Here is an 8379-nt window from a genome sequence, read left to right on the forward strand (position 1 = left end):
AGCACTTCGAAAAGCTTACAGCACCTGGTATTCCCAGGCGGTCTCCCATCCAAGTACTAACCAGGCCCGACCCTGCTTTACTTCCGAGTTCAGATGAGATCGGGCATTTCCAGGGTGGTATGGCCGTAAGCGAAAGAGGCTGTCAAGCGTTGGCTATTTAAAGCAGCTGCCAAATGAAGCACTTCGAAAAGCTTACAGCACCTGGTATTCCCAGGCGGTCTCCCATCCAAGTACTAACCAGRCCCGACCCTGCTTTACTTCCGAGTTCAGATGAGATCGGGCATTTCCAGGGTGGTATGGCCGTAAGCGAAAGAGGCTGTCAAGCGTTGGCTATTTAAAGCAGCTGCCAAATGAAGCACTTCGAAAAGCTTACAGCACCTGGTATTCCCAGGCGGTCTCCCATCCAAGTACTAACCAGGCCCGACCCTGCTTTACTTCCGAGTTCAGATGAGATCGGGCATTTCCAGGGTGGTATGGCCGTAAGCGAAAGAGGCTGTCAAGCGTTGGCTATTTAAAGCAGCTGCCAAATGAAGCACTTCGAAAAGCTTACAGCACCTGGTATTCCCAGGCGGTCTCCCATCCAAGTACTAACCAGGCCCGACCCTGCTTTACTTCCGAGTTCAGATGAGATCGGGCATTTCCAGGGTGGTATGGCCGTAAGCGAAAGAGGCTGTCAAGCGTTGGCTATTTAAAGCAGCTGCCAAATGAAGCACTTCGAAAAGCTTACAGCACCTGGTATTCCCAGGCGGTCTCCCATCCAAGTACTAACCAGGCCCGACCCTGCTTTACTTCCGAGTTCAGATGAGATCGGGCATTTCCAGGGTGGTATGGCCGTAAGCGAAAGAGGCTGTCAAGCGTTGGCTATTTAAAGCAGCTGCCAAATGAAGCACTTCGAAAAGCTTACAGCACCTGGTATTCCCAGGCGGTCTCCCATCCAAGTACTAACCAGGCCCGACCCTGCTTTACTTCCGAGTTCAGATGAGATCGGGCATTTCCAGGGTGGTATGGCCGTAAGCGAAAGAGGCTGTCAAGCGTTGGCTATTTAAAGCAGCTGCCAAATGAAGCACTTCGAAAAGCTTACAGCACCTGGTATTCCCAGGCGGTCTCCCRTCCAAGTACTAACCAGGCCCGACCCTGCTTTACTTCCGAGTTCAGATGAGATCGGGCATTTCCAGGGTRGTATGGCCGTAAGCGAAAGAGGCTGTCAAGCGTTGGCTATTTAAAGCAGCTGCCAAATGAAGCACTTMGAAAAGCTTACAGCACCTGGTATTCCCAGGCGGTCTCMCATCCAAGTACTAACCAGGCCCGACCCTGCTTTACTTCCGAGTTCAGATGARATCGGGCATTTCCAGGGTGGTATGGCCGTAAGCGAAAGAGGCTGTCAAGCGTTGGCTATTTAAAKCAGCTGCCAAATGAAGCACTTCGAAAAGCTTACAGCACCTGGTATTCCCAGGCGGTCTCCCATCCAAKTACTAACCAGGCCCGACCCTGCTTTACTTCCGAGTTCAGATGAGATCGGGCATTTCCAGGGTGGTATGGCCGTAAGCGAAAGAGGCTGTCAAGCGTTGGCTATTTAAAGCAGCTGCCAAATGAAGCACTTCGAAAAGCTTACAGCACCTGGTATTCCCAGSCGGTCTCCCATCCAAGTACTAACCAGGCCCGACCCTGCTTTACTTCCGAGTTCAGATGAGATCRGGCATTTCCAGGGTGGTATGGCCGTAAGCGAAAGAGGCTGTCAAGCGTTGGCTATTTAAAGCAGCTGCCAAATGAAGCACTTCGAAAAGCTTACAGCACCTGGTATTCCCAGGCGGTCTCCCATCCAAGTACTAACCAGGCCCGACCCTGCTTTACTTCCGAGTTCAGATGAGATCGGGCATTTCCAGGGTGGTATGGCCGTAAGCGAAAGAGGCTGTCAAGCGTTGGCTATTTAAAGCAGCTGCCAAATGAAGCACTTCGAAAAGCTTACAGCACCTGGTATTCCCAGGCGGTCTCCCATCCAAGTACTAACCAGGCCCGACCCTGCTTTACTTCCGAGTTCAGATGAGATCGGGCATWTCCAGGGTGGTATGGCCGTAAGCGAAAGAGGCTGTCAAGCGTTGGCTATTTAAAGCAGCTGCCAAATGAAGCACTTCGAAAAGCTTACAGCACCTGGTATTCCCAGGCGGTCTCCCATCCAAGTACTAACCAGGCCCGACCCTGCTYTACTTCCGAGTTCAGATGAGATCGGGCATTTCCAGGGTGGTATGGCCGTAAGCGAAAGAGGCTGTCAAGCGTTGGCTATTTAAAGCAGCTGCCAAATGAAGCACTTCGAAAAGCTTACAGCACCTGGTATTCCCAGGCGGTCTCCCATCCAAGTACTAACCAGGCCCGACCCTGCTTTACTTCCGAGTTCAGATGAGATCGGGCATTTCCAGGGTGGTATGGCCGTAAGCGAAAGAGGCTGTCAAGCGTTGGCTATTTAAAGCAGCTGCCAAATGAAGCACTTCGAAAAGCTTACAGCACCTGGTATTCCCAGGCGGTCTCCCATCCAAGTACTAACCAGGCCCGACCCTGCTTTACTTCCGAGTTCAGATGAGATCGGGCATTTCCAGGGTGGTATGGCCGTAAGCGAAAGAGGCTGTCAAGCGTTGGCTATTTAAAGCAGCTGCCAAATGAAGCACTTCGAAAAGCTTACAGCACCTGGTATTCCCAGGCGGTCTCCCATCCAAGTACTAACCAGGCCCGACCCTGCTTTACTTCCGAGTTCAGATGAGATCGGGCATTTCCAGGGTGGTATGGCCGTAAGCGAAAGAGGCTGTCAAGCGTTGGCTATTTAAAGCAGCTGCCAAATGAAGCACTTCGAAAAGCTTACAGCACCTGGTATTCCCAGGCGGTCTCCCATCCAAGTACTAACCAGGCCCGACCCTGCTTTACTTCCGAGTTCAGATGAGATCGGGCATTTCCAGGGTGGTATGGCCGTAAGCGAAAGAGGCTGTCAAGCGTTRGCTATTTAAAGCAGCTGCCAAATGAAGCACTTCGAAAAGCTTACAGCAMCTGGTATTCCCAGGCRGTCTCCCATCCAAGTACTAACCAGGCCCGACCCTGCTTTACTTCCGAGTTCAGATGAGATCGGGCATTTCCAGGGTGGTATGGCCGTAAGCGAAAGAGGCTGTCAAGCGTTGGCTATTTAAAGCAGCTGCCAAATGAAGCACTTCGAAAAGCTTACAGCACCTGGTATTCCCAGGCGGTCTCCCATCCAAGTACTAACCAGGCCCGACCCTGCTTTACTTCCGAGTTCAGATGAGATCGGGCATTTCCAGGGTGGTATGGCCGTAAGCGAAAGAGGCTGTCAAGCGTTGGCTATTTAAAGCAGCTGCCAAATGAAGCACTTCGAAAAGCTTACAGCACCTGGTATTCCCAGGCGGTCTCCCATCCAAGTACTAACCAGGCCCGACCCTGCTTTACTTCCGAGTTCAGATGAGATCGGGCATTTCCAGGGTGGTATGGCCGTAAGCGAAAGAGGCTGTCAAGCGTTGGCTATTTAAAGCAGCTGCCAAATGAAGCACTTCGAAAAGCTTACAGCACCTGGTATTCCCAGGCGGTCTCCCATCCAAGTACTAACCAGGCCCGACCCTGCTTTACTTCCGAGTTCAGATGAGATCGGGCATTTCCAGGGTGGTATGGCCRTAAGCGAAAGAGGCTGTCAAGCGTTGGCTATTTAAAGCAGCTGCCAAATGAAGCACTTCGAAAAGCTTACAGCACCTGGTATTCCCAGGCGGTCTCCCAWCCAAGTACTAACCAGGCCCGACCCTGCTTTACTTCCGAGTTCAGATGAGATCGGGCATTTCCAGGGTGGTATGGCCGTAAGCGAAAGAGGCTGTCAAGCGTTGGCTATTTAAAGCAGCTGCCAAATGAAGCACTTCGAAAAGCTTACAGCACCTGGTATTCCCAGGCGGTCTCCCATCCAAGTACTAACCAGGCCCGACCCTGCTTTACTTCCGAGTTCAGATGAGATCGGGCATTTCCAGGGTGGTATGGCCGTAAGCGAAAGAGGCTGTCAAGCGTTGGCTATTTAAAGCAGCTGCCAAATGAAGCACTTCGAAAAGCTTACAGCACCTGGTATTCCCAGGCGGTCTCCCATCCAAGTACTAACCAGGCCCGACCCTGCTTTACTTCCGAGTTCAGATGAGATCGGGCATTTCCAGGGTGGTATGGCCGTAAGCGAAAGAGGCTGTCAAGCGTTGGCTATTTAAAGCAGCTGCCAAATGAAGCACTTCGAAAAGCTTACAGCACCTGGTATTCCCAGGCGGTCTCCCATCCAAGTACTAACCAGGCCCGACCCTGCTTTACTTCCGAGTTCAGATGAGATCGGGCATTTCCAGGGTGGTATGGCCGTAAGCGAAAGAGGCTGTCAAGCGTTGGCTATTTAAAGCAGCTGCCAAATGAAGCACTTCGAAAAGCTTACAGCACCTGGTATTCCCAGGCGGTCTCCCATCCAAGTACTAACCAGGCCCGACCCTGCTTTACTTCCGAGTTCAGATGAGATCGGGCATTTCCAGGGTGGTATGGCCGTAAGCGAAAGAGGCTGTCAAGCGTTGGCTATTTAAAGCAGCTGCCAAATGAAGCACTTCGAAAAGCTTACAGCACCTGGTATTCCCAGGCGGTCTCCCATCCAAGTACTAACCAGGCCCGACCCTGCTYTACTTCCGAGTTCAGATGAGATCGGGCATTTCCAGGGTGGTATGGCCGTAAGCGAAAGAGGCTGTCAAGCGTTGGCTATTTAAAGCAGCTGCCAAATGAAGCACTTCGAAAAGCTTACAGCACCTGGTATTCCCAGGCGGTCTCCCATCCAAGTACTAACCAGGCCCGACCCTGCTTTACTTCCGAGTTCAGATGAGATCGGGCATTTCCAGGGTGGTATGGCCGTAAGCGAAAGAGGCTGTCAAGCGTTGGCTATTTAAAGCAGCTGCCAAATGAAGCACTTCGAAAAGCTTACAGCACCTGGTATTCCCAGGCGGTCTCCCATCCAAGTACTAACCAGGMCCGACCCTGCTTTACTTCCGAGTTCAGATGAGATCGGGCATTTCCAGGGTGGTATGGCCGTAAGCGAAAGAGGCTGTCAAGCGTTGGCTATTTAAAGCAGCTGCCAAATGAAGCACTTCGAAAAGCTTACAGCACCTGGTATTCCCAGGCGGTCTCCCATCCAAGTACTAACCAGGCCCGACCCTGCTTTACTTCCGAGTTCAGATGAGATCGGGCATTTCCAGGGTGGTATGGCCGTAAGCGAAAGAGGCTGTCAAGCGTTGGCTATTTAAAGCAGCTGCCAAATGAAGCACTTCGAAAAGCTTACAGCACCTGGTATTCCCAGGCGGTCTCCCATCCAAGTACTAACCAGGCCCGACCCTGCTTTACTTCCGAGTTCAGATGAGATCGGGCATTTCCAGGGTGGTATGGCCGTAAGCGAAAGAGGCTGTCAAGCGTTRGCTATTTAAAGCAGCTGCCAAATGAAGCACTTCGAAAAGCTTACAGCAMCTGGTATTCCCAGGCRGTCTCCCATCCAAGTACTAACCAGGCCCGACCCTGCTTTACTTCCGAGTTCAGATGAGATCGGGCATTTCCAGGGTGGTATGGCCGTAAGCGAAAGAGGCTGTCAAGCGTTGGCTATTTAAAGCAGCTGCCAAATGAAGCACTTCGAAAAGCTTACAGCACCTGGYATTCCCAGGCGGTCTCCCATCCAAGTACTAACCAGGCCCGACCCTGCTTTACTTCCRAGTTCAGATGAGATCGGGCATTTCCAGGGTGGTATGGCCGTAAGCGAAAGAGGCTGTCAAGCGTTGGCTATTTAAAGCAGCTGCCAAATGAAGCACTTCGAAAAGCTTACAGCACCTGGTATTCCCAGGCGGTCTCCCATCCAAGTACTAACCAGGCCCGACCCTGCTTTACTTCCGAGTTCAGATGAGATCGGGCATTTCCAGGGTGGTATGGCCGTAAGCGAAAGAGGCTGTCAAGCGTTGGCTATTTAAAGCAGCTGCCAAATGAAGCACTTCGAAAAGCTTACAGCACCTGGTATTCCCAGGCGGTCTCCCATCCAAGTACTAACCAGGCCCGACCCTGCTTTACTTCCGAGTTCAGATGAGATCGGGCATTTCCAGGGTGGTATGGCCGTAAGCGAAAGAGGCTGTCAAGCGTTGGCTATTTAAAGCAGCTGCCAAATGAAGCACTTCGAAAAGCTTACAGCACCTGGTATTCCCAGGCGGTCTCCCAWCCAAGTACTAACCAGGCCCGACCCTGCTTTACTTCCGAGTTCAGATGAGATCGGGCATTTCCAGGGTGGTATGGCCGTAAGCGAAAGAGGCTGTCAAGCGTTGGCTATTTAAAGCAGCTGCCAAATGAAGCACTTCGAAAAGCTTACAGCACCTGGTATTCCCAGGCGGTCTCCCATCCAAGTACTAACCAGGCCCGACCCTGCTTTACTTCCGAGTTCAGATGAGATCGGGCATTTCCAGGGTGGTATGGCCGTAAGCGAAAGAGGCTGTCAAGCGTTGGCTATTTAAAGCAGCTGCCAAATGAAGCACTTCGAAAAGCTTACAGCACCTGGTATTCCCAGGCGGTCTCCCATCCAAGYACTAACCAGGCCCRACCCTGCTTTACTTCCGAGTTCAGATGAGATCGGGCATTTCCAGGGTGGTATGGCCGTAAGCGAAAGAGGCTGTCAAGCGTTGGCTATTTAAAGCAGCTGCCAAATGAAGCACTTCGAAAAGCTTACAGCACCTGGTATTCCCAGGCGGTCTCCCATCCAAGTACTAACCAGGCCCGACCCTGCTTTACTTCCGAGTTCAGATGAGATCGGGCATTTCCAGGGTGGTATGGCCGTAAGCGAAAGAGGCTGTCAAGCGTTGGCTATTTAAAGCAGCTGCCAAATGAAGCACTTCGAAAAGCTTACAGCACCTGGTATTCCCAGGCGGTCTCCCATCCAAGTACTAACCAGGCCCGACCCTGCTTTACTTCCGAGTTCAGATGAGATCGGGCATTTCCAGGGTGGTATGGCCGTAAGCGAAAGAGGCTGTCAAGCGTTGGCTATTTAAAGCAGCTGCCAAATGAAGCACTTCGAAAAGCTTACAGCACCTGGTATTCCCAGGCGGTCTCCCATCCAAGTACTAACCAGRCCCGACCCTGCTTTACTTCCGAGTTCAGATGAGATCGGGCATTTCCAGGGTGGTATGGCCGTAAGCGAAAGAGGCTGTCAAGCGTTGGCTATTTAAAGCAGCTGCCAAATGAAGCACTTCGAAAAGCTTACAGCACCTGGTATTCCCAGGCGGTCTCCCATCCAAGTACTAACCAGGCCCGACCCTGCTTTACTTCCGAGTTCAGATGAGATCGGGCATTTMCAGGGTGGTATGGCCGTAAGCGAAAGAGGCTGTCAAGCGTTGGCTATTTAAAGCAGCTGCCAAATGAAGCACTTCGAAAAGCTTACAGCACCTGGTATTCCCAGGCGGTCTCCCATCCAAGTRCTAACCAGGCCCGACCCTGCTTTACTTCCGAGTTCAGATGAGATCGGGCATTTCCAGGGTGGTATGGCCGTAAGCGAAAGAGGCTGTCAAGCGTTGGCTATTTAAAGCAGCTGCCAAATGAAGCACTTCGAAAAGCTTACAGCACCTGGTATTCCCAGGCGGTCTCCCATSCAAGTACTAACCAGGCCCGACCCTGCTTTACTTCCGAGTTCAGATGAGATCGGGCATTTCCAGGGTGGTATGGCCGTAAGCGAAAGAGGCTGTCAAGCGTTGGCTATTTAAAGCAGCTGCCAAATGAAGCACTTCGAAAAGCTTACAGCACCTGGTATTCCCAGGCGGTCTCCCATCCAAGTACTAACCAGGCCCGACCCTGCTTTACTTCCGAGTTCAGATGAGATCGGGCATTTCCAGGGTGGTATGGCCGTAAGCGAAAGAGGCTGTCAAGCGTTGGCTATTTAAAGCAGCTGCCAAATGAAGCACTTCGAAAAGCTTACAGCACCTGGTATTCCCAGGCGGTCTCCCATCCAAGTACTAACCAGGCCCGACCCTGCTTTACTTCCRAGTTCAGAYGAGATCGGGCATTTCCAGGGTGGTATGGCCGTAAGCGAAAGAGGCTGTCAAGCGTTGGCTATTTAAAGCAGCTGCCAAATGAAGCACTTCGAAAAGCTTACAGCACCTGGTATTCCCAGGCGGTCTCCCATCCAAGTACTAACCAGGCCCGACCCTGCTTTACTTCCGAGTTCAGATGAGATCGGGCATTTCCAGGGTGGTATGGCCGTAAGCGAAAGAGGCTGTCAAGCGTTGGCTATTTAAAGCAGCTGCCAAATGAAGCACTTCGAAAAGCTTACAGCACCTGGTATTCCCAGGCGGTCTCCCATCCAAGTACTAA

General features: G+C 51.9%; 1 protein-coding gene and 48 non-coding genes across 49 annotated transcripts in view; 1 reads left to right on the top strand and 48 right to left on the bottom strand.

Annotated features, from left to right (window-relative positions):
* The window catches only part of LOC108182572 (uncharacterized), a 123237-nt gene that overhangs the window by 68919 nt on the left and 45939 nt on the right, over positions 1–8379 (top strand). The gene's annotated exons all lie outside the window — the stretch shown is intronic.
* Positions 13–131, bottom strand: LOC141382894 (5S ribosomal RNA). Its single transcript, XR_012403855.1, has one exon. It is a non-coding gene; the product is annotated as a 5S ribosomal RNA (ribosomal RNA).
* Positions 190–308, bottom strand: LOC141383337 (5S ribosomal RNA). The gene has a single exon (XR_012404351.1). It is a non-coding gene; the product is annotated as a 5S ribosomal RNA (ribosomal RNA).
* On the bottom strand, positions 367–485 carry LOC141382895 (5S ribosomal RNA). The gene has a single exon (XR_012403856.1). It is a non-coding gene; the product is annotated as a 5S ribosomal RNA (ribosomal RNA).
* Positions 544–662, bottom strand: LOC141382896 (5S ribosomal RNA). The gene has a single exon (XR_012403857.1). It is a non-coding gene; the product is annotated as a 5S ribosomal RNA (ribosomal RNA).
* On the bottom strand, positions 721–839 carry LOC141382897 (5S ribosomal RNA). Its single transcript, XR_012403858.1, has one exon. It is a non-coding gene; the product is annotated as a 5S ribosomal RNA (ribosomal RNA).
* LOC141382898 (5S ribosomal RNA) lies at positions 898–1016 on the bottom strand. Its single transcript, XR_012403859.1, has one exon. It is a non-coding gene; the product is annotated as a 5S ribosomal RNA (ribosomal RNA).
* Positions 1075–1193, bottom strand: LOC141383520 (5S ribosomal RNA). Its single transcript, XR_012404541.1, has one exon. It is a non-coding gene; the product is annotated as a 5S ribosomal RNA (ribosomal RNA).
* Positions 1252–1370, bottom strand: LOC141383652 (5S ribosomal RNA). Its single transcript, XR_012404682.1, has one exon. It is a non-coding gene; the product is annotated as a 5S ribosomal RNA (ribosomal RNA).
* LOC141383431 (5S ribosomal RNA) lies at positions 1429–1547 on the bottom strand. The gene has a single exon (XR_012404450.1). It is a non-coding gene; the product is annotated as a 5S ribosomal RNA (ribosomal RNA).
* LOC141383489 (5S ribosomal RNA) lies at positions 1606–1724 on the bottom strand. Its single transcript, XR_012404510.1, has one exon. It is a non-coding gene; the product is annotated as a 5S ribosomal RNA (ribosomal RNA).
* On the bottom strand, positions 1783–1901 carry LOC141382899 (5S ribosomal RNA). The gene has a single exon (XR_012403860.1). It is a non-coding gene; the product is annotated as a 5S ribosomal RNA (ribosomal RNA).
* On the bottom strand, positions 1960–2078 carry LOC141383067 (5S ribosomal RNA). The gene has a single exon (XR_012404033.1). It is a non-coding gene; the product is annotated as a 5S ribosomal RNA (ribosomal RNA).
* LOC141383434 (5S ribosomal RNA) lies at positions 2137–2255 on the bottom strand. Its single transcript, XR_012404452.1, has one exon. It is a non-coding gene; the product is annotated as a 5S ribosomal RNA (ribosomal RNA).
* Positions 2314–2432, bottom strand: LOC141382900 (5S ribosomal RNA). The gene has a single exon (XR_012403861.1). It is a non-coding gene; the product is annotated as a 5S ribosomal RNA (ribosomal RNA).
* Positions 2491–2609, bottom strand: LOC141382901 (5S ribosomal RNA). The gene has a single exon (XR_012403862.1). It is a non-coding gene; the product is annotated as a 5S ribosomal RNA (ribosomal RNA).
* On the bottom strand, positions 2668–2786 carry LOC141382902 (5S ribosomal RNA). Its single transcript, XR_012403863.1, has one exon. It is a non-coding gene; the product is annotated as a 5S ribosomal RNA (ribosomal RNA).
* On the bottom strand, positions 2845–2963 carry LOC141382903 (5S ribosomal RNA). Its single transcript, XR_012403864.1, has one exon. It is a non-coding gene; the product is annotated as a 5S ribosomal RNA (ribosomal RNA).
* Positions 3022–3140, bottom strand: LOC141383662 (5S ribosomal RNA). Its single transcript, XR_012404693.1, has one exon. It is a non-coding gene; the product is annotated as a 5S ribosomal RNA (ribosomal RNA).
* Positions 3199–3317, bottom strand: LOC141382904 (5S ribosomal RNA). The gene has a single exon (XR_012403865.1). It is a non-coding gene; the product is annotated as a 5S ribosomal RNA (ribosomal RNA).
* Positions 3376–3494, bottom strand: LOC141382905 (5S ribosomal RNA). The gene has a single exon (XR_012403866.1). It is a non-coding gene; the product is annotated as a 5S ribosomal RNA (ribosomal RNA).
* On the bottom strand, positions 3553–3671 carry LOC141383133 (5S ribosomal RNA). Its single transcript, XR_012404107.1, has one exon. It is a non-coding gene; the product is annotated as a 5S ribosomal RNA (ribosomal RNA).
* Positions 3730–3848, bottom strand: LOC141383134 (5S ribosomal RNA). The gene has a single exon (XR_012404108.1). It is a non-coding gene; the product is annotated as a 5S ribosomal RNA (ribosomal RNA).
* LOC137492411 (5S ribosomal RNA) lies at positions 3907–4025 on the bottom strand. Its single transcript, XR_011012384.1, has one exon. It is a non-coding gene; the product is annotated as a 5S ribosomal RNA (ribosomal RNA).
* On the bottom strand, positions 4084–4202 carry LOC137492410 (5S ribosomal RNA). Its single transcript, XR_011012383.1, has one exon. It is a non-coding gene; the product is annotated as a 5S ribosomal RNA (ribosomal RNA).
* Positions 4261–4379, bottom strand: LOC137492409 (5S ribosomal RNA). Its single transcript, XR_011012382.1, has one exon. It is a non-coding gene; the product is annotated as a 5S ribosomal RNA (ribosomal RNA).
* On the bottom strand, positions 4438–4556 carry LOC137492408 (5S ribosomal RNA). The gene has a single exon (XR_011012381.1). It is a non-coding gene; the product is annotated as a 5S ribosomal RNA (ribosomal RNA).
* On the bottom strand, positions 4615–4733 carry LOC137492407 (5S ribosomal RNA). Its single transcript, XR_011012380.2, has one exon. It is a non-coding gene; the product is annotated as a 5S ribosomal RNA (ribosomal RNA).
* Positions 4792–4910, bottom strand: LOC137492406 (5S ribosomal RNA). Its single transcript, XR_011012379.1, has one exon. It is a non-coding gene; the product is annotated as a 5S ribosomal RNA (ribosomal RNA).
* Positions 4969–5087, bottom strand: LOC137492405 (5S ribosomal RNA). The gene has a single exon (XR_011012378.2). It is a non-coding gene; the product is annotated as a 5S ribosomal RNA (ribosomal RNA).
* LOC141382906 (5S ribosomal RNA) lies at positions 5146–5264 on the bottom strand. Its single transcript, XR_012403867.1, has one exon. It is a non-coding gene; the product is annotated as a 5S ribosomal RNA (ribosomal RNA).
* Positions 5323–5441, bottom strand: LOC141382907 (5S ribosomal RNA). Its single transcript, XR_012403868.1, has one exon. It is a non-coding gene; the product is annotated as a 5S ribosomal RNA (ribosomal RNA).
* LOC137492401 (5S ribosomal RNA) lies at positions 5500–5618 on the bottom strand. Its single transcript, XR_011012374.2, has one exon. It is a non-coding gene; the product is annotated as a 5S ribosomal RNA (ribosomal RNA).
* LOC141383451 (5S ribosomal RNA) lies at positions 5677–5795 on the bottom strand. Its single transcript, XR_012404469.1, has one exon. It is a non-coding gene; the product is annotated as a 5S ribosomal RNA (ribosomal RNA).
* LOC137492399 (5S ribosomal RNA) lies at positions 5854–5972 on the bottom strand. The gene has a single exon (XR_011012372.1). It is a non-coding gene; the product is annotated as a 5S ribosomal RNA (ribosomal RNA).
* Positions 6031–6149, bottom strand: LOC141382908 (5S ribosomal RNA). The gene has a single exon (XR_012403869.1). It is a non-coding gene; the product is annotated as a 5S ribosomal RNA (ribosomal RNA).
* On the bottom strand, positions 6208–6326 carry LOC137492397 (5S ribosomal RNA). The gene has a single exon (XR_011012370.2). It is a non-coding gene; the product is annotated as a 5S ribosomal RNA (ribosomal RNA).
* LOC137492396 (5S ribosomal RNA) lies at positions 6385–6503 on the bottom strand. Its single transcript, XR_011012369.1, has one exon. It is a non-coding gene; the product is annotated as a 5S ribosomal RNA (ribosomal RNA).
* On the bottom strand, positions 6562–6680 carry LOC141383355 (5S ribosomal RNA). The gene has a single exon (XR_012404369.1). It is a non-coding gene; the product is annotated as a 5S ribosomal RNA (ribosomal RNA).
* On the bottom strand, positions 6739–6857 carry LOC141382909 (5S ribosomal RNA). The gene has a single exon (XR_012403870.1). It is a non-coding gene; the product is annotated as a 5S ribosomal RNA (ribosomal RNA).
* On the bottom strand, positions 6916–7034 carry LOC137492392 (5S ribosomal RNA). The gene has a single exon (XR_011012365.1). It is a non-coding gene; the product is annotated as a 5S ribosomal RNA (ribosomal RNA).
* Positions 7093–7211, bottom strand: LOC141383338 (5S ribosomal RNA). The gene has a single exon (XR_012404352.1). It is a non-coding gene; the product is annotated as a 5S ribosomal RNA (ribosomal RNA).
* LOC141383068 (5S ribosomal RNA) lies at positions 7270–7388 on the bottom strand. The gene has a single exon (XR_012404034.1). It is a non-coding gene; the product is annotated as a 5S ribosomal RNA (ribosomal RNA).
* On the bottom strand, positions 7447–7565 carry LOC141383543 (5S ribosomal RNA). Its single transcript, XR_012404566.1, has one exon. It is a non-coding gene; the product is annotated as a 5S ribosomal RNA (ribosomal RNA).
* On the bottom strand, positions 7624–7742 carry LOC141383308 (5S ribosomal RNA). Its single transcript, XR_012404320.1, has one exon. It is a non-coding gene; the product is annotated as a 5S ribosomal RNA (ribosomal RNA).
* LOC137492387 (5S ribosomal RNA) lies at positions 7801–7919 on the bottom strand. The gene has a single exon (XR_011012360.1). It is a non-coding gene; the product is annotated as a 5S ribosomal RNA (ribosomal RNA).
* Positions 7978–8096, bottom strand: LOC141383408 (5S ribosomal RNA). The gene has a single exon (XR_012404425.1). It is a non-coding gene; the product is annotated as a 5S ribosomal RNA (ribosomal RNA).
* Positions 8155–8273, bottom strand: LOC141382910 (5S ribosomal RNA). The gene has a single exon (XR_012403871.1). It is a non-coding gene; the product is annotated as a 5S ribosomal RNA (ribosomal RNA).
* LOC141382911 (5S ribosomal RNA) overlaps positions 8332–8379 on the bottom strand; it is a 119-nt gene continuing 71 nt past the window's right edge. Inside the window, exon 1 of the ribosomal RNA XR_012403872.1 lies at positions 8332–8379. This exon is cut by the window's right edge and continues 71 nt beyond it. This is a non-coding gene — a ribosomal RNA (5S ribosomal RNA).

The sequence above is a fragment of the Danio rerio genome, chromosome 4 (assembly GCF_049306965.1).
Source record: "Danio rerio strain Tuebingen ecotype United States chromosome 4, GRCz12tu, whole genome shotgun sequence".
NCBI lineage: Eukaryota > Metazoa > Chordata > Actinopteri > Cypriniformes > Danionidae > Danio > Danio rerio.